The following is a 17710-nucleotide window of genomic DNA, read 5'->3' as shown; positions in this document are numbered from 1 at the left end:
CGCCCTGGGAGCCGCAGGGCCCCCCGGCCAAGCCTCCCAACAGCCCAGACCTGCCTGCTGCGTGTCCCCACGTAAAAGTAAGCATTAATATATGAAAAATATCATTGCATTAGGTAGGATGAATCAATATTGTCAAGATGTAATCTCTCACCTAAACCAATATATAAATCTTTTCCTCCAATTCATTCATTCATTCATTCATTCATTCATTCACTTAATATTTATGGAGCACCTTATGTACCAGGTGTGTTCTCAGCACAGGAGAGAACAAAATAGATAAAAATCTTGGCCCTTGTGGGACTTACACTCTTAAAGGAGGAGGAGAGACAAACAAAATAACGGCCTAAAGGAGTAAATTATATAGTATTTTAGGAGATGAAAAGCAAAATAAAGGAACATCAGGAACAGTATAGAGAGTGTGGGGAAGGCAGGGGAACTGTGGTCTGAAATAGGCTGAGAAGGAACATTGGAGCAGAGATTTAGAGGAGGCAGGAGTGTTCTCTGCCCGCTCTAGGAACGCTGAGGAGAGCCGTGCAGCTAATCAGAGCGAGTCCCTCCGACGTTTGGCACTGCCTGCCCACATTTTGCATTGTCACAACCGGGGAGGGGGGCATGGGGGGTGCAGGGTTGCTATTGGCATCTGGTGAATAGAAGCCAAGATGCTGCTGAATACCCGCCAGTGCACAGAACTGCTCCCGACAAAAAAGGAATTATTAGGTCCCAATGCCAATAGTGCTGAGGTCAGAAATCCTGGAGGGAGAAGGAAACAGTAGTAGGAGAGAGCGCCAGAGGGGTAAAGGCCAAGCAGGTTGTTTTTGAAACTAGAGAAAGCTGATTCAGAAATTCTTATGGAAAAATATGTGAGAATAGGTAGGGGGAATAAATTAAAAAGAATAAACAGTAACTAGCTTCACCAGAGCTTAACATAGACTATAAATTCCTGTGACAAATGACTAATTTCCTTAATATATAAAGAGTTCTTACAAATGAGTAAGAAAAGGCCTTTAAAAAACACTCAAAAATGAGAACAAAGACAGGGAGTTTACAAAAAAGATACACAAATGGATCATGAATATGTGAAAAATGTTCAATGTTATTTGCAAATCATGAGATGGCATTTTTCAACTATCAGCAGAGACTGGGAAGTTTGATACACACAGAGTCGCTAAGGGTGTGGGAGGGTAAGGTCTCAGGCACAATTCTTGAGAATATATCCTGGCACTACATCTTTGGAGAGCAGTTTGGCAATATCTGTCCCGTATGTAAATACACACACTCCCTGAGCCAGCACTTCATTCTAGGAAAGTATTGTGCTCACATAGGCACACACAGACGCAAACACAGACGTGTTTAATTACAGTACCTACAAGCCCAGTGCATGAATTCATGCACATGAAAAGGAAATTAGTTAGAAGAAATATCTTAATATCGCTATTCACCCTTTCTCTATAACAGAAGTGTCAACCAAATTCACTATCGACAATGAGAGATGGAAACACACATGTGCGACTGGGCCAGCGGGAGTTTTAATGTGTCGCGCATGTGCGAGTCAACTTAGCCTTTTATAGATATAGAATAAACTTGCTTAATTAGACCTGCTTTCTGATTTAGCTAAACTTTTTCTAGCCCAACGAAGCACCCCAACTTCTCTTTCAGGTAATGTCAGCAACACAGCAGTAAATATCAACATGAATCAGATTATTATTGTAGATCACGCAGGGAGAACAAAGGGTGAAATATTTAGCTGCAGCAGTGTTTGGCTATATTCTGTGCAGTGAGAAAACCTGAAGTCATTTTCAAGGTCCACCATTTCTTACTTCTTTTCAGTTGGGTCAAGTTTCTAAACTTTCTAAATCTCCATTTTCCCGCTAAGGAAAAGAAAATAGGATTCCACCAGGCCTCGTACCTACCTACTCCAAGTCTTTTGTGAGGATCAAATGAGATGAGGCACGGGAAAACGCTTCACAGACATTTGGTTAAAGTGTAAAATGTTTCCACCTGTGTTCCTGGGCTGAAGAAACTCCAAGGAGACTAGTCGCTAGGGAGGGGAAGCGGGCGTTGCTACATGACATCATTACCCGGCACCCACAGAGACCGTTTCTGGGCTGGGCTGGCTGTGGGCCACATTTTGCGCCATGAGGTCTTGGCAGCGTTGGCTGCGATTTGGTGGGGTGTCGCTCCGGGGGGTGGTGGCGGGGCCTGTGTCCCACTTGGGGGAAGCCGCGTGTTGGTTTATTGGCGCCAGGTCCGCGGTGCCGGCCAGTGCGCCTGATGGCAGCTCCTGCATTGAGAGTCTGCCCCCTGTGGTCAGTGCAGGTCATAGGGACCAGTCAGACTATAGGAGGGACACTTAGCATACCAGTCTTTTATATATATAGGTTCACAAAGGCTGGCAACTACCCAAACGCCCATCAGTACGCACTTGTTCCTTATATGGTCTAGACCAGGGGTGGGCAAACTTTTTGACTCGAGGGCCACAATGGGTTTTTAAACTGGACCGGAGGGCCAGAACAAAAGCATGGATGGAGTGTTTGTGTGAACTAATATAAATTCAAAGTAAACATCATTACATAAAAGGGTACGGTCTTTTTTTTTTTTTTTTTTTTTTTTTTTTAGTTTTATTCATTTCAAACGGGCCGGATCCGGCCCGCGGGCTGTAGTTTGCCCACGGCTGGTATAGACGCACAATGGAATGTTATGCAGCTCTTAAAAAGACTGAGGCTTACTCGTGGGCATACATCCAAGAGAAAAGAAAACATGTCCTCAAAGAAACTTGTTCAGAGAATTTAATAACATCTTTCTTCATAATAGCCCCAAACTGGAACAACCTGAATGCCCATGAAAGGAGAGCAAACAAATTGTGGCTTATCCATACAGTGGAACACTCCTTAGCAACAATAATAAAAGGCATGAGTGGATACACACCACAACAGGACGGATTTCAAAAGCATTTTGTTAATCACACACAAAAGAGTATGTACTGTAGGGTTCCATTCATATAAAGTCTAACAGGCAAAACTAAGCCATGGAAACAGAAGTCAGAACAGCGGTTGCCTGGGGAAGGTGCAGATTCCTGGAAGGGGCAGCAGAACTTTCAGGGGTTGGCGGGGGGAGGAGGTGGAAATGGGGTGTTGCTGACACAATGGACACAGTTGTCTACATCACTGAATCGTACACAGGAACTGCATTTAATTCTGCCTCCGTTTAACAACAAAATGTATTGAATTAAAACAAAACACACCCTAGTCAAACTTCACATGTCCTGAAATGGAACGATCCCCGAATAAATGCAGCAGAGTTGGGGTGTGGGCCTGGGGTGGGCGGTGGAAGCAAGGGCGGGAAATGTGCATGGTGCTCCGTCTGTGACAGAGGATGTGCGCCTATTCCAGAAGCTCGCAGACGGTAGCATCTCCGGGAGGACGCGGAAGGCACTGCTGACGGTGCCTGTCTCTCTGGGGGATGGAGGCCTCAGGCCTGAAGTGGGAGGGCCATGTCTCAGTACTTTTGTACTGTTAGCATTTCTTTGACCCTGTTCATATTTTTTTAATATAAAAATTAGGGGAGCGGGGTGGGGCGGTGGGGAGGGGGTGTGGATCCGGCTGTGTGGGGCCGTGCCACGGCTGCTGGTCCCAGGCGCAGGAAGGGCGCACGGGGCGAGGGGACTCCCACGGGGCGGCCTGCCTGGGGCTCCGGGGGTGGGGGGAGCGGGGCGGGGAGATGGAGAAACTGACCATCATCTCAGGTTGTCTCTTTCTCGATGGCCGCTGATATCTTCGCCATCGCCAGCAGCGCCAACCCGACTGGATTAAGGCGGGAGCCTTCACTGTGGGCCTGTGCGACAGCGTCAAACAATCCACCAAGGGGACCTAACGTGCGTCCCACCTGGCTTCCCCGGAGTGGGTCACCACGCTGTTTTTCATCATCACGGGAGTCATTTCATTGGCTGTCGCAGGGGGTTTGCTGGTGGCTTCCGACTGGAGGAGAGGAGCTACAATATGCACGATGGATAGCATTCGCTGGAATGGTCCTTTTCTGTGTGGCTGCCCTAATATTTCCAATGGGATTTTACATCCATGAAGTCGGAGGTCAACCTTCTAAATTGCCCAACAACACAGTAGTTGGGTCATCGTATGTACTTTCTGTCTTATCCATTTTCTTTAAATTGATAGGACTTCTGTTTGGTGGCGAAGTTTGTTTATCAGGCTGATGAATGTCTCCATTGCTTGACAGTTTTATTATTCTTTATTTTATTTAAACTTTTTATTTTTGGATGGTGGGGGAAACAAAGGCAAGCCACCTGAGCAGTCCTCGCTTAGAAAGATGCTTAGATGAAACTGATGCTGAAAAGAAAAAGAAAAAAAGCTTTGATTTGTTCTCACTATGCAGTTTGGATTTTTTTTTTTTAAGAGAGCCTTTTCCATAATCAAATACAGACAATATTGACTAAACTCTGGGGCATATTTCAGGCCATCAGGTCTGCACTGTGGTAGTCACCTAGGGAGGGAGAATGCTTTCTGCTGAAAAGCATGGGGCCCTTTGTGATTCTGTTGTTCCATATGTAACGTCTAATGGTTCATTTGAGGAAAAAAAATTCTAAGTATTTATGAAACATGGTGGACCAGAGGGATGCAAGAGAAGTTCCTGTGGGGCTGGCCTCACCTCCAAGAAATGAGTGCTCACAGCTTCCTTGTAGTCACATGAGCCTGTGGCACCAGAGGGGATTGCCATGTGTTACTACACCATGAAGCCAATAGATCAAAACTTGTTGGCTAAAATGTATGTAAATTTTCTAAATTTCCCTATTCTCTGTGTACAAAAAAAAAAAAAAAATCAAACACTAAGAAACATGTTACTGCGGGTGGGTGGTGGAAATGTTCATAATATTTATATAAATATATATAATCTATATGTTTTGCTGAATAAAAATTAGTTTAAGACTGGCTGGTGTGGCTCAGTGGTTGAGTATCGACCCAGGAACCAAGAGGTCACCTGTTTGATTCCCCATCAGGGCACATGTCCAGTATTCAGACTTGATCCCCAGTAGCGGGTGTGTAGGAGGCAGCCTATCAATGATGTTTCTCTCTCATGGATGTTTCTATCCCCCTATCCCTCTCCATTCCTCTCTCTCTCTCAAAAAAAAAAAACAAAAACACAAAACATATTTTTAAAAAAATAGTTTAAGTTTCTGGATAGGCTAACTGGATGCTCCGAGATTGAATTCGAGTATTCCCCTCCCCTCCGGAGCTGGAAGCAGGGACTACATGCTGCTCTGGAACTGCCAGGGGTCGTGGCCTGTGTCTCTGAGGGTGGAGGGGGTGTTTGGACAAGCAGATCCAGGAGAACATTCCTTGGGCTGGGAAGTGAGAACGAGAGCCCTGAATCATGACACCAGGGGAAAGAAACTGAAGATCTGATTGCAAGGATTTCAGCCTAAAATGACAGGCTTTCTGTGAAGGAATGTGAAAACCCCTCCCATGGTGAGGGAGATTCATCCAGATGGAATTTTATATATATATATTATTGATTTTTTACAGAGAGGAAGGGAGAGAGATAGAGAGTCAGAAACATCGATGAGCCGCCTCCTGCACATCCCCCACTGGGGATGTGCCCGCAACCCAGGTACATGCCCTTGACCAGAATCGAACCTGGGACCTTTCAGTCCGCAGGCCAACGCTCTAGCCACTGAGCCAAACCGGTTTTGGCGGAATTTCTTTTTAATATGAAAAGACACTTCCCAGGTGGGTTGGGGGACAAAGCTTATAAGACCCTGTGGGACTAGGGGAGAGGGTTCTTAGGTAAGATTAGGATGCAAGGTCTGGTTTTTAATTGATCAGCATTTGGTCTTTATTTCTGCAAATAGGAATGTGCCATTAAGGGCCTTACCCAGGAATGTCCGTATTGATTTTGAGAACTGGAGTGCACTGCTGACACCATTCCCTGCTTGGAGTCCAGAGCAAACACCTCGCTATCCATTATTTTTGTTGATGTGTGAGATGAGAGGGAGGAGAGAGAACTTCATGTGTCCCAGGAGGTGCCCTGCTCCCTGGTTCTCCCGCAGGAGGAGGCCCAGGCCTTTCCCTAAGGAAGTTCTCAGGTCAGAGGGTCAGGGAAGGATCCCAGTTGGGGATCAGAGGGGAAGGAACCCCGGGTCCTGATCTTTGGATGGCATAGGATCCGTGTGGGCTCCTGGCAACACAGTTGAGATCAGTCCTGTTAGGATCCTATGTTCATGCCTTAGAGCAAGCATGTCAAACGCGCGGACCCCAGGCCACATGCCCCATTTATTTTGGCCCATGTTAGCCTTTGAGTTTGACACGCTTGCCTTAGAGGGAACTGAAGGGCCTTGGGTTGAACCTCTTTACAAAGTGTAAGAGGCAAGACAGGTCCTTAGGAAAAGGTCTGAAAGGGTTTTCAGCAAATGGCTAAGACCCGGATGGGCACAGGGCGGGCTGTGCAACAGAATCCCCATGAGACAGCATGGGGGCTGCATCCGGCCCAAGCAGATGGAGGAGCAGATGGGGTAAGGGGGACAGGACTTATACATCCTCTGGTCCAGCCCCTTCCTGGTAGAACCTGAGGCCCAGAGCGTGGACTGACTGGTGTCAGGTGTCAGGACCAAGCTCAGTTCATGACTCGGGCTCTAGCCTCCCAATCCAGTGGGTCTCCTGGGGAGTCCTGGCCTTTGGGAACTGGAAGCAGAGCTGAAGCGAAGCCCTTGACCAGGCAACCATGTAGTCTCCTCCCTCCTAGGCACATGTTTCTCTGAGTCCCATGGAAAAGGAGCCACTCAGGCAGCCTGGAGTAAGGGCTCCTCTGAAAGGGTCCTAGCACCCGACTGTGGACATCACCTACCCAAGAGCTCCCCCTCTTTTTTCTAGAAGAACCGAGGTTTTGTAGTAGGTGGAAATCTCTTCATTTCAGGAAACATAGGCCAGTTCCATAACCCAAGAGATGAGTCCTAATTAGCCTCATGGTATTCCAATAGCATTCCAATTACCCTTTGTCCGTGATTGGCTTCTGGCCAATAGGACGTGAAGGGAAGTCTGTAGGGGCTTCTGAGAAAGTTTTTGCTTTTCTAATAAAAGGGAAAGATGAAGCAGACACTGTCATGCCCTTACCCCACACCTCTTTCTTCCTGCCTTCAATACAGATGTGTATGTAGCATGAGGGTCAAGCATGAGAGTAAAGAAAGGCAAAACACCCTTAGAATGGCAGAGTGGACGGCAAAGCCCAAGCCCTTGGTGGCCTGAGTGCGCAGCCGGACCAATATCAGCAGCTGTCTGCCTCCAGGCTTCTTGTTAAGTAGACATTAAAAGCCTTTATGGTTTAAGCTGCCATTAGCTGGGTTTCTCTCTTACTTGTAGCCAAAAGCAATCCTGATTAGCACTGGCCATAACTGTTAGTGTGACTCCAACCAACTTCAAGAGAGGTTGTATGGAAGCAGCCTTTTGTCAACCTCCCCAGCCGTGGGATCTGCTCTCCTGAAGCCCCCACACAGCTTGCTTGTCATCGCTGGAGCACATGGAGTCCAGCAGAGCCCTCCACCCACCGCACCACATGCCCTCAGCAGCCTGGCCAGTCCTATTGGTCTTTCAACGTGTACCTTGGATGACCTTCACTGACCTTGCCCACTACCCCAAGATGTGCATCTAATTGGCCAGATGTGCATCTAATTGGCCACGGTGATCATTTGTTTTGTGTATGTGTGTGTGTTTTAATATATTTTTTATTTTTTAGAGATAGGGAGAGATTGGCTGCATCCTGCATGCGCCTACAGGGGATCGAGCCTTCAACCCAGGCATGTGCCCTGACCGGGAATTGAACCATGACCTCCTGGTTCATAGGTAGATGCTCAACCACTGAGCTGTGCTGGCTGGGCCCGATCACTTGTTTATTTACTAACCACACTTATGATGGCCTGTTCTGAGTTAGTCACAGAGCTGGCACTGGACCAGCAGGCAGGGTAAGTCCTCAGGAGCCCTCAGACTGGTGTGGCAGACACGTCCGCAGCAGCCGTGTAGAGAGCAGAAATGACAGGATGGATCAAATGCTTTGCTTTTTCGGGCAAAGATCAGCCCTTTCTGCTCCAACAGTGTCCTGAGCCCTTCTCTGAGGAGGCGGCAGAAAGGGGCTCTCGTTGGATGATCTTCCCTGAATAGGCAGGGCCTTGGGTGGACTTGCTCTTGGCCACTCACTTTTCTGCCCAGGCCTTCTAAGGCCAAGGCCCTTAATGACTTGGGGAAGGAGCAGTGGTCACGGAGGCTGAAGACCTAAGTGCTACTAACTAACTAGATGTGTGACAGGACACATGACTTGCTGGTTTCTCAGAGCCTCAGGGCTCTTGAAAGACAAACAAGGATACTAACACCTGCCTGTCTCAGAAGGCTGATGAGATAAATAGTGGGTGAGATCAAATGAGATAAGTGGCGGCTGCACCAGGGAGGCTGACACAGGAGGTGGGCGGTGAGTCAGTGTTCATTCATCCACCTGCCCCTCCCCATCCTCGAATGCCAGACAGGCAGCACCGTGCACCTTTTTGTGGGAGGCAGATGTGGTGGCCAAGAATCCACCCACCAAGGAACCAGGCACATGCTCGGCCCTTGAGGGGGTTTCCTTGGGTTCCCGTACTTTCTCCTGCCCTGAAAAACGCCGTAAGTGGGCCTCGCTTATCTGCTTTGGCCTTTCTTCCAAGCAGCACAAGGACAGAAAACGGGGCTGTTGGGCAAGGGGGTGGTGTCTCTCACGTCTCTCTCACAGGGGTTCTGAGGTTTCCCACCGTCATTCTGGGGTCTTTGCTCCAGCAATTTCATGCAGGTTCACTCATGGGCAGGGACTGTCTGCTCAGGGACCACTAAGCACTGCTCATTCTCAGCGATGCCCCGTCCCCACCAGGCATGGCTGTGAAGGCCAGTTAGCAAAGGGAAGGCCTTCCCTAGGGAGCTCAAACTCTAGAACAGTGGTTCTCAACTTTCCTAATGCCGCGACCCTTTAATACAGTTTCTCATGTTGTGGTGACCCCCAACCATAAAATTATTTTCGTTGCTACTTCATAACTGTAATTTTGCTACTGTAAACAATATGTAATTTTATATGTGTTTTCCGATGGTCTTAGGTGACCCCTGTGAAAGGGCCGTTCGACCCCCAAAGGGATCGCGACCCACAGGTTGAGAACCACTGCTCTAGAAGGACAAGCTCCGAAGGGACGCTGCTCTGGGCAATTCACAGTTATATCCACTCTGGGCCTTCAGGTGAGGGAGGACCTAGACACCCGACTGTGTTCCAAAGAAGCCATCGTGCCCATCCCTGGAGTGTGATCCCAGCTGTGTGGGGGGGCAGGAAGACCAACTCCCAGAAGAGCCAAGCTGACCTGCCTGGGAGAACAGGGGGTGCCAGAAGGCCCCAGCCAGATCCCAGTGAATGTTGGCCCAGACAACAAAGGGACCTAGGAGTTGAAGGAGGTGCTCTAGAGAGCTGGGAAAGGGCTCTGAACTGTGTTTCTTTCCTCCTTGCTCTTGACATCGCGTGGTCTTTCTCACAATGCTGTGCTCGAGCTCCTTTAACCGGCTTGCACTGGCTCTGAGATATTATTGTGCTCATCTCTTCCAAATTTTCTATTCATGAGGTCACGTGGGTAACTCGAAATGGCGATGATGGGAGTATTTACTCCAGTTCAATGGAGCAAGGTAAGGAGGGGAGCTGGTTGGCCAGTGGTGTACCATGGGGGATGTCATCCAGAAGTTATCGGTTCAAATTCCTCATCCTTGGGTGTTGGCATTATCCTCCTGGTGGTTCCAGGAGCTCTGAGTCCCCCTCGCACTCCAGCAGCAGGAAGCTTCCCGGGACCAGACGCTCTGTCCCTGGGCTGGGTTGTCCCTTCCAAGTGACGGGAGTGATCGGAGGCAGCCCAAGGTCAGCAGCAGGAGATGCAGGCTCTGGAAGGTCGTTTTTCACCTCCCAAGCTGGGATCTGACCCCCATTTAGATGACCCTGGGACGAAGCAAGTGGACCTCAGAACCAAGCAAGGGGCCAGCTCAAGGCTGAGCGGGGACAAGAGCTGTCCTCCTGGTCCCTTTGCAGCCTGCCCCTCTCAGAGGTGGTGACAGGTCCCCCAGAAAGATGGAAGCCAGCTACATCTTGGGGTTTTTGTATAAGTAGATACTAGGGGCCCAGTGCCCCAAATTCATGCACAGGTAGGGTCCCTAACAGCTGCAGGCCGGGGTGCCTACCTTCCCCCAGCTGCCTGCCGCCGATGCCACTGCCAGCCCCAACCCCTGGTCGAACTCCCAGTCGAGGAGACAATTTGCATATTAGGCTTTTATTTTTTTTATTTTTTATTTTTTATAAAAAATATATTTTATTGATTTTTTACAGAGAGGAAGATTGAGAGTTAGAAACATCGATGGGAGAGAAACATCGATCAGCTGCCTCCTGCACATCCCCCACTGGGGAAGTGCCCACAACCCAGGTACATGCCCTTGACCGGAATCGAACCCGGGACCTTTCAGTCCGCAAGCCGATGCTCTATCCACTGAGCCAAACCCGTTTCGGCTAGGCTTTTATTATATAGGATCCCTTCTCTGATTCATTTTTTGGAAGAAATAAGTTAACCTGCCAATTTAAAAAAGCTGATGACTATGCCTCTCCTCTGAATGAATTTTTATGTTTTCATGATGTATGTTAAGGAGTAATAAACTTTTATTTAGCTTTGTCTTTTTCTGTTCAATTATCGACCTTGATATACCCCTGGCCTTCTGAATGGAGCACATGTCACATGAATGCGATAGAAAAGCAGTGATGAACAGCTGAAGGTTTAACAATCAGCTCTATGGAGTTTGGGGAGGAATGCTCTGATTTGTAGTGTTTGCCAATTTCTGTGGTGTAAATACTCCCATCATCGCCATTTCGAGTTACCCACGTGACCTCATGAATAGAAAATTTGGAAGAGATGAGCACAATAATATCTCAGAGCCAGTGCAAGCCGGTTAAAGGAGCTCGAGCACAGCACTGTGAGAAAGGCCACGCGATGTCAAGAGCAAGGAGGAAAGAAACACAGACTCAAAAAGGACGCCTTCATTCAAGACATGAATCTAAGTTTCCATATTTAAAAATTGAAAGACACTAATTATTCTCTAAAATGCAGTCTGAGTGACTCACTCATGCATGGTAAGTTCACCTCCGTTTCTGATAAAAATATGCTCATGGTCTGGATTCTTTCCTCTTTCACCCCCAAAAAGGTGACAACAAAAGATTTGATGGGCATGGTCATTTGCCTTGTGTCCCATGAGATCTGGCAGCCACTAAGGAAGCTGTACCATGATTGAGATCTAAAAAATCACCTAAGCCCTAGCTGGTTTGGCTCAGTGGATAGAGCGTAGGCCTGTGGACCAAAGTGTCCCAGGTTCGATTCCAGTCAAGGGTATATAACTCAGTTGCAGGCCTGGTTGGGCCCTGGTTGGGGTTCATATAGGAAGCAACCAATTGATGTGTTTCTCTCACATCGATATTTAAATCTCTCTGTGTTTCCCTCTCTCTTCCACTCTCTCTAAAAATCAATGGAAAAATATCCTCTGGTGAGGATTTTAAAAAATACATTAAAAAATAGAAATAATAATAAATCACCAGAGAGAGAGAGAGAAGGCCCCTGAACACTGTCCCTGAAATGTCCCTTTGGGGACAGAGAGGGGAGCTGTGATTGCTGATTGGATGGGACGGGTTGGGGGAGCGGGGAAGCTGGGCTTTAACCAGGAAAAAGAACTGAGAATGTGTGGAAACGGACCTCTGGCCGAAGGTCCGAAAGGGGAAGTGCTTGGGACCACAAACGCAGACAGAAGGCCAAGGAGCTGCTGCTTCTTGCCTAAGAGTTTAATGACAAGGTTCCTCCCCTTTGCATGCCAACTAAGCAGGAGCCAGCAGGGCATCCCCTGGCTCTGCCACCCAGCCGGCCTGGAGTCTGCCCCAAACACAATCACAGAACATCCCCAGGCTTGAATCCCATCCAGAGACTAGTCATTTGATGCAATTGCATGTGGTCTGAAAAACAAACTCCCACCCGAGCATGCTGTCCTGGGGGAGACTGCAGTCTCTATGATCACACCTCCCAGGGCTCAGGCCCACTCTGACCACAGGCTCCTTCCAAAGGCACGGCCGACCGACAGAAGTGGGCACAATCCCCCCATGTAATTTTTGTCTGGGAGGTGAAATACCTCTGTCATTACATCATTTTCCTCAGCACAGCAGTCCCTTCAAAAGATAAAAGCCTAACTAAGATCACATTCAAACTCAACTATTGAAATAACCTTCCTTTAATATTCTCTCCCACCTTGCACACAATTTCTCATGTTATCCAACGCACTGAGGTGTGTATTATCACCCCTTCTTCCTGGTCCAGCCCAGAGTTTCTGCTTTCCCTCTCCCTCCTCCCAGTGGAAGGTAGCACTGGGCAGCCCTGTTTAATCAGTCTGAGAGATTGGTCCCCCTGCCCCTCCCACCCTCCCCTGACCCACAGGCCTGACACAAAGAGACTGCCGGAAGCTCCGGACAGCTGCCAAGCGGTAGCCACAGTGGCCTGCGGAGGAATTCTGAGCTCACAACAGAGCATTTTTCATCTAGTTTCTTATGGGATTGGGGTTGGGGAGGGGTTGGCGACCAGCCAGAAACGGGTAGCAGAATGATGCCTTCATACAAGCCCAGAGCCACTGATTCAGATGGTGGTGGGAACGGGGGCCGGCTTTTGTACAACCGGAATGTGCCTGGTTACCCACTCCAGCTAAAAATAGCGATGGCTCAGAAATTTTACATTTTCTGTGATATTCTAATCTTTTTAAAGAAAGCATATGCACGCACTCATTATAAAATTATGTTCTCTTTAAAACTCAAAAGAAAAGGGCCCTGGTTTCTGCTCTGAGCACCCTTGGGCGCTGGCGTGGGGTTGCGTGGGGGAGATGCTGACGTCGGCTCTAATTATCCAATTATCCCAGATGCGCATCCTTCACCTCCATTCAGGCCGGCCAGTGTGTGATGGCCACTCTGCACAGCACAGCACAGCACAGCGCAGCGCCTCCCTGCCTGCTGGGCACGCAGCATGCACGACCCTGTGGCTGACGGTGACGACTCCCAAATCGCCTGCACCCGTGGTTGGCTGGGAGTGAGTTGGGGCGACAGACAGAGAAGCAACTAACCATAATCAGAGACAGAGGAGGTAGGTCCTACGTCACTGATATAACATTGGAGTTGACCCTGAAGAACCCCGTGAAATTTATGTAAGGAAGGGTGGTGCCGGGTAGGGCAGTCTGCAAAGAGGAAACATCTTGAAAGAAAGTGAAGATGTAGAGGAAAAAACTCATGGTCATTTCCAAGTCCACACCTACAGCCCCTGTCACCGATTCCTGTCCTCCAGGATGTCTCACCTTGGCACCCCTCTTTACTTCTCAACCCACCCCCTCCCTTCTGGGGGAATCTCAGCCGGAAACAGCGTGTGGGAAAGCTCCGTGTTTTTCATTATTGCTGATATTCACAAGACCGCCTGGAGGTCGGCAGGAGTGGGAAGTAAAGGTCAAGGGGTTAAGGAATGTGTCCCAGTGATGAGGCAGGGAGTCAGGATGCTAACCCAGTTGTCCCCCATCTCTCCACCGGCTGTCAAATACAGTGGGTGGTGTCTTGCTGACGTACATAGACCCCTGCGTCAGGACACCCTGGTGCAAATCCCAGCTCTGACATTCACTGTGTGGCCTTGAGCAAAGTATTATATTAACCTCTCTGTGCCTTCTTTTCCAGAGCAGCGAAAGGCACTAATATTTCTTACACCAGGGCTGTTGGGCAGATTGAAACAGATGATGCCTGTAAAATGCTTAGTGCAATGCCTGGGACATAGAAAGTGTCATTATTATTACTGCACACTGCCTTTCACTCAGCGCCCGAATGAATTTTAGAGTCTGATAGGAGGCTGTACGGCCAGGCCTTTCCCTTAATCCCATTATCTTCCTCAGAAACGCTACTCCTGTCACATGTGCAGACGTCACCAGCATTCTGTCGGCCTGCGTGTACCTTCACACAACACGTGGTTTGGAATCCTCTGTTAGCACAGCTGTGTCTGGGGTCTGGGAGAGCTTCGAGGACCCCGGCGGGGGGGTGGGGGGGTACACACCAGAGTGGAGGATTGAGCGGGTGAATGGGGGGAGGTCTGTAAGCAGCCTCCACATCCTGCTCCCACTTTCCAGGAAAAAATCTGGCAGGCGCCACCCTTCCCTTCCTGGAGCTACCCCGGGCCGGCCCAGATGAAGAGCTTGTCTGCACCTGGGCTGGGTGGGCTTGCTTAGGAGCTCACCACAGAGGTTAGGAGAGCCGGGCCCTCAGTGATTCCCAGACCCTCCCAGCCTCTCTCCCGGGGGCAGGTCCCCTTCATCCCTTGCGGCAGGTTGTGATTGGAGGGAGCTCAGGGTCTCCTGGGCTGTCCACCCGCTGACCGCAGCTCTCCCCCTGCAGCAACCCAGCCCATCTTTCTTCCATGAGCACCACGTGCCTCTCCCCACTCTGCGCAGCTCCACTTGCGGAATCTGCAGAAGCGCATCTGTCCCGTTCTCTAATTCTTCCGATGGGAAAGCCAGGGGCCAAGGCCCAAGGCTCAGGCCGGCTCTGGGATTCAGAACCAGCTTTTTCCTCTCTGCGGGTTAGAATCACCTGGCACCTTTCAAAAACTCCCAAGTCCCAGCCACATGCTGGACCAATGAAATCCCACTCTCTGGGGTTGTGCAGGCATCCAGGGTCTTGGGGTTTTTTTTTTTGGAAGTTTCCCAAGCAATTCCAGCATGTGGACAAGTTTGGAAGCTACTGTCCTCCCACCCCAGCACCAGGGTAAGTGGCCAGGCCCCATGCTAAGTGCTTAAAACTAGGCCCTGCCCACCTGTGCCTTCGTAATCTCTTTTTTATTTCCCACTCTCAAGACATCAGGAGGGGCTTCATGCATTAGTGAAAAGCTGCTATGCATTTATCAGCGACTGCTTGCTAAAGTTGAAATTAATTAAAATGCCTAGACAAATATGCAAAAACACAATCAAAATTCTCTAACTACATATTATTTTCTTAATTGAGTTTGTAAAAAGTAAAAATAAATGTTGAAGCTAATTAAAGATGGACTTGCCAAGAGACATGAAAAAATGTTCAGAGCCACTGCTCATCAGAGAGATGCAGATTAAAATGGCAATGAGGTATCACCTCACACCTGTCAGAATGGCTATCATCAACAAATCAACAAATGACAAGTGCTGGCGAGGATGTGGAGAAAAGGGAATCCTAGTGCACTGCTGGTGGGAACGCAGACTGGTGCAGCCGTGGGAGGTTGGCCGGCTGGCCTTGCCCCCAATCCAGCTGGTTGACCAGCCACAGTGCAGGTCATGGCGACTGGTTTTTCCAGTCATTCCGGTCATTCCAGTCATTCCGGTTGCTTGGCTTTTATATATATAGATATGCACAGCCCTTGAACACAGACAATAGTGTGGCGAAGGCCTGGGAGGGGATGAAAGGGGTCAATTGGGGGTGGGCGGGAAGGGATATCTGTAATACTTTCAACAATAAAGATAAACTTTAAAAAACTAAATAAAGTGGAACAATAAATCAATCTTCTGGGCTTGTTTTTTTATGAATAAAATTCTGAGAAACAGAAAAATACATTAAACCCCCTCTAAAAACTCCAACATATAATATATAATGTCCAAGTGTTTCCAGTGGAATTGCAGTTATTTGTAAACTTCTCAATCCCCTGAGCAATTAGATGTACTGTTTTATCATTTTCAGTAATCTAGCTGGTTGTAGCCTGCTTCTCCCTGTGAAGAGAACACAAGCAGATAAGACAAATGTTCTCTAGTCACTAGATGCAATGATGCGTGTAGAATTGGGGACAAGTGCTGCTTTTAACAGAACTTGATTTCTTGGACTCTCTGGAGTCAATGGGTCCATCATTTGTAATTGTCTGGGTCGCGGACTCCTTTTGAGTGTCTGCTCAAAACGGCGCTCTTCCTCGGGAACAGGCACATACATACTCACGTGAAAGCAGTTTTGCACACAATTTCTGGGCACCTGGTCTCCTAAAGTCCTCCAGGTCCCCAGTTGAGCCCCAAAAATGAGGAAACGAAAGTCCCAAACAAGCTGCCAGTTAGGATTCAAACTCAGATCCCTGACCTTACCGCCATTCCAGGAGCGACAAGCCTAGGGCGCTTTGCCTGGTTCGAGCCTGATTCTGCGGCCGGCCTATTACTGTGCAGTGTGTAAGTTACATCACCCCTCAGTGCTTTGGTTTCTTTTCTCTTTTCGTTTCTTTTTTTTTTTTTTTTTTTTTGAGAGAGAGAGGAGAAAGGGTTTGAACTGTTGTTCCACTTAGTTATGCATTCACTGGTTGCTTCCTGTATGTGCCCTGACCGGTGCTCAAGCCCACAACCTTGGTGTATGGGGACGACACCCTAACCAACTGGCGACCCGGCTAGGGCCATGCTTCGGTTTCTAAATCTGAAGACGGGGGTGATGAAGATAGAACCTTGCTCGCCTGCTCGCGCCTTGTTCCAGGGGTGTTCGCCATAACTATTTACAAGTAAGGAGCCGCTCAGAGAGGCAGGCTGCTGTCCTAAGTCACCAAGCTGCGTATTGGTGCTCACCACCTGCATCCCCAATTCCTCCCGGATGCTGTTTTCAAAGTCTTCACCAACCAGGACCAGAGGCGGATGCAGGAAGTCCAGGGCGGCTCTCAGGGAGCAGCCTTCAAGTTCAACACAGCAAGCCATCTCTCCTGCAGAGGGAGGACCAGCAACAGGAGCAGGAGAGCAGGGAGGTCCGAGTTAGTGGAAGGGGATGGACAGGCCCGGATGCAGTGAATCTGGGGCGGGGCTGCTGCCCAGGGAGGCCTGGCCTCTGGCTCCCACCCCCAGGGTTGTAGACACGGCCAGTGGCAGCAGCAGGGGTGAGAGTGCAGGTGGGGGAGGCAGCAGGGGCAGGCTGGGCTGGCCGGCTGCAGAGGGGTGGCCCGGGAGTGTCCAGCCACGGGAACCTTGGGGCAGCCCCGGCTGAGAATTCTGCAAACTCCTCCCCCCAGAGCTGTGGGCCGGGCTGTAGGAACACTTTCAGTTTTGTTTCTGCAAAAAACGAAACTCAGCAGGAAGACTCCAGAAACTAGACCATGGAGGGAGCCTTCCAGGTGTGTGGGAACTGGTAAGGAGCTGCCAGCAGCCACCCGAGCCCGCCCAGGCCAGGGAGCCGGTGGGCAGAATGAGTCTGTTTCTGGAATGAGGAGAAAAGGGTCCAGGCATAAACTCCCAGGGAGGGAGGGCTGGTGCTGTGGCCCCCGGGGAGGGAAGGCTTACCCCAGCAGATCTCTGAGGTCACGGGGTGAGGAAGTGGTCAGCATTACCTTACATCACTGGGCCGCACTCGTCCCCCACCCCTCGAGACAGTCCCGACTTTCTGGGACGGTCCTGGAGCCGAATAGCCAGGCTAATTGTCCCTGATGGGCTACTCCTGATTTGGGGTTCTGATCATATGGTCTGCACACCAGTCTGAGAACAAGCACCCCTCACCTTGAGAGGGAGGCTGAGCAGAGTGCAGGCCCGCACCTCTAACTCACCAAGGGCCTCACTCTCAAAGCGGCCCACCTGTGGCAGGAACCAGCAGGGAACCTTCCCAGAGAGCTTTGCTCCAGCCGGACCCTCCTGGCACTTAAGTGTCTGAA

General features: G+C 49.4%; 1 pseudogene across 1 annotated transcript; it reads left to right on the top strand.

Annotated features, from left to right (window-relative positions):
* Positions 1–3717: 3717 nt before the first annotated feature.
* Positions 3718–4207, top strand: LOC308532065 (modulator of smoothened protein-like; annotated as a pseudogene). The gene has a single exon. The product of its transcript is annotated as a modulator of smoothened protein-like (transcript).
* The last annotated feature ends 13503 nt before the right edge of the window (positions 4208–17710 follow it).

Source organism: Myotis nattereri, assembly GCF_964212035.1.
Source record: "Myotis nattereri genome assembly, chromosome: 16".
Taxonomy (NCBI): Eukaryota; Metazoa; Chordata; class Mammalia; order Chiroptera; family Vespertilionidae; genus Myotis; species Myotis nattereri.
This window is presented reverse-complemented; position numbering and strand designations above follow the sequence as displayed.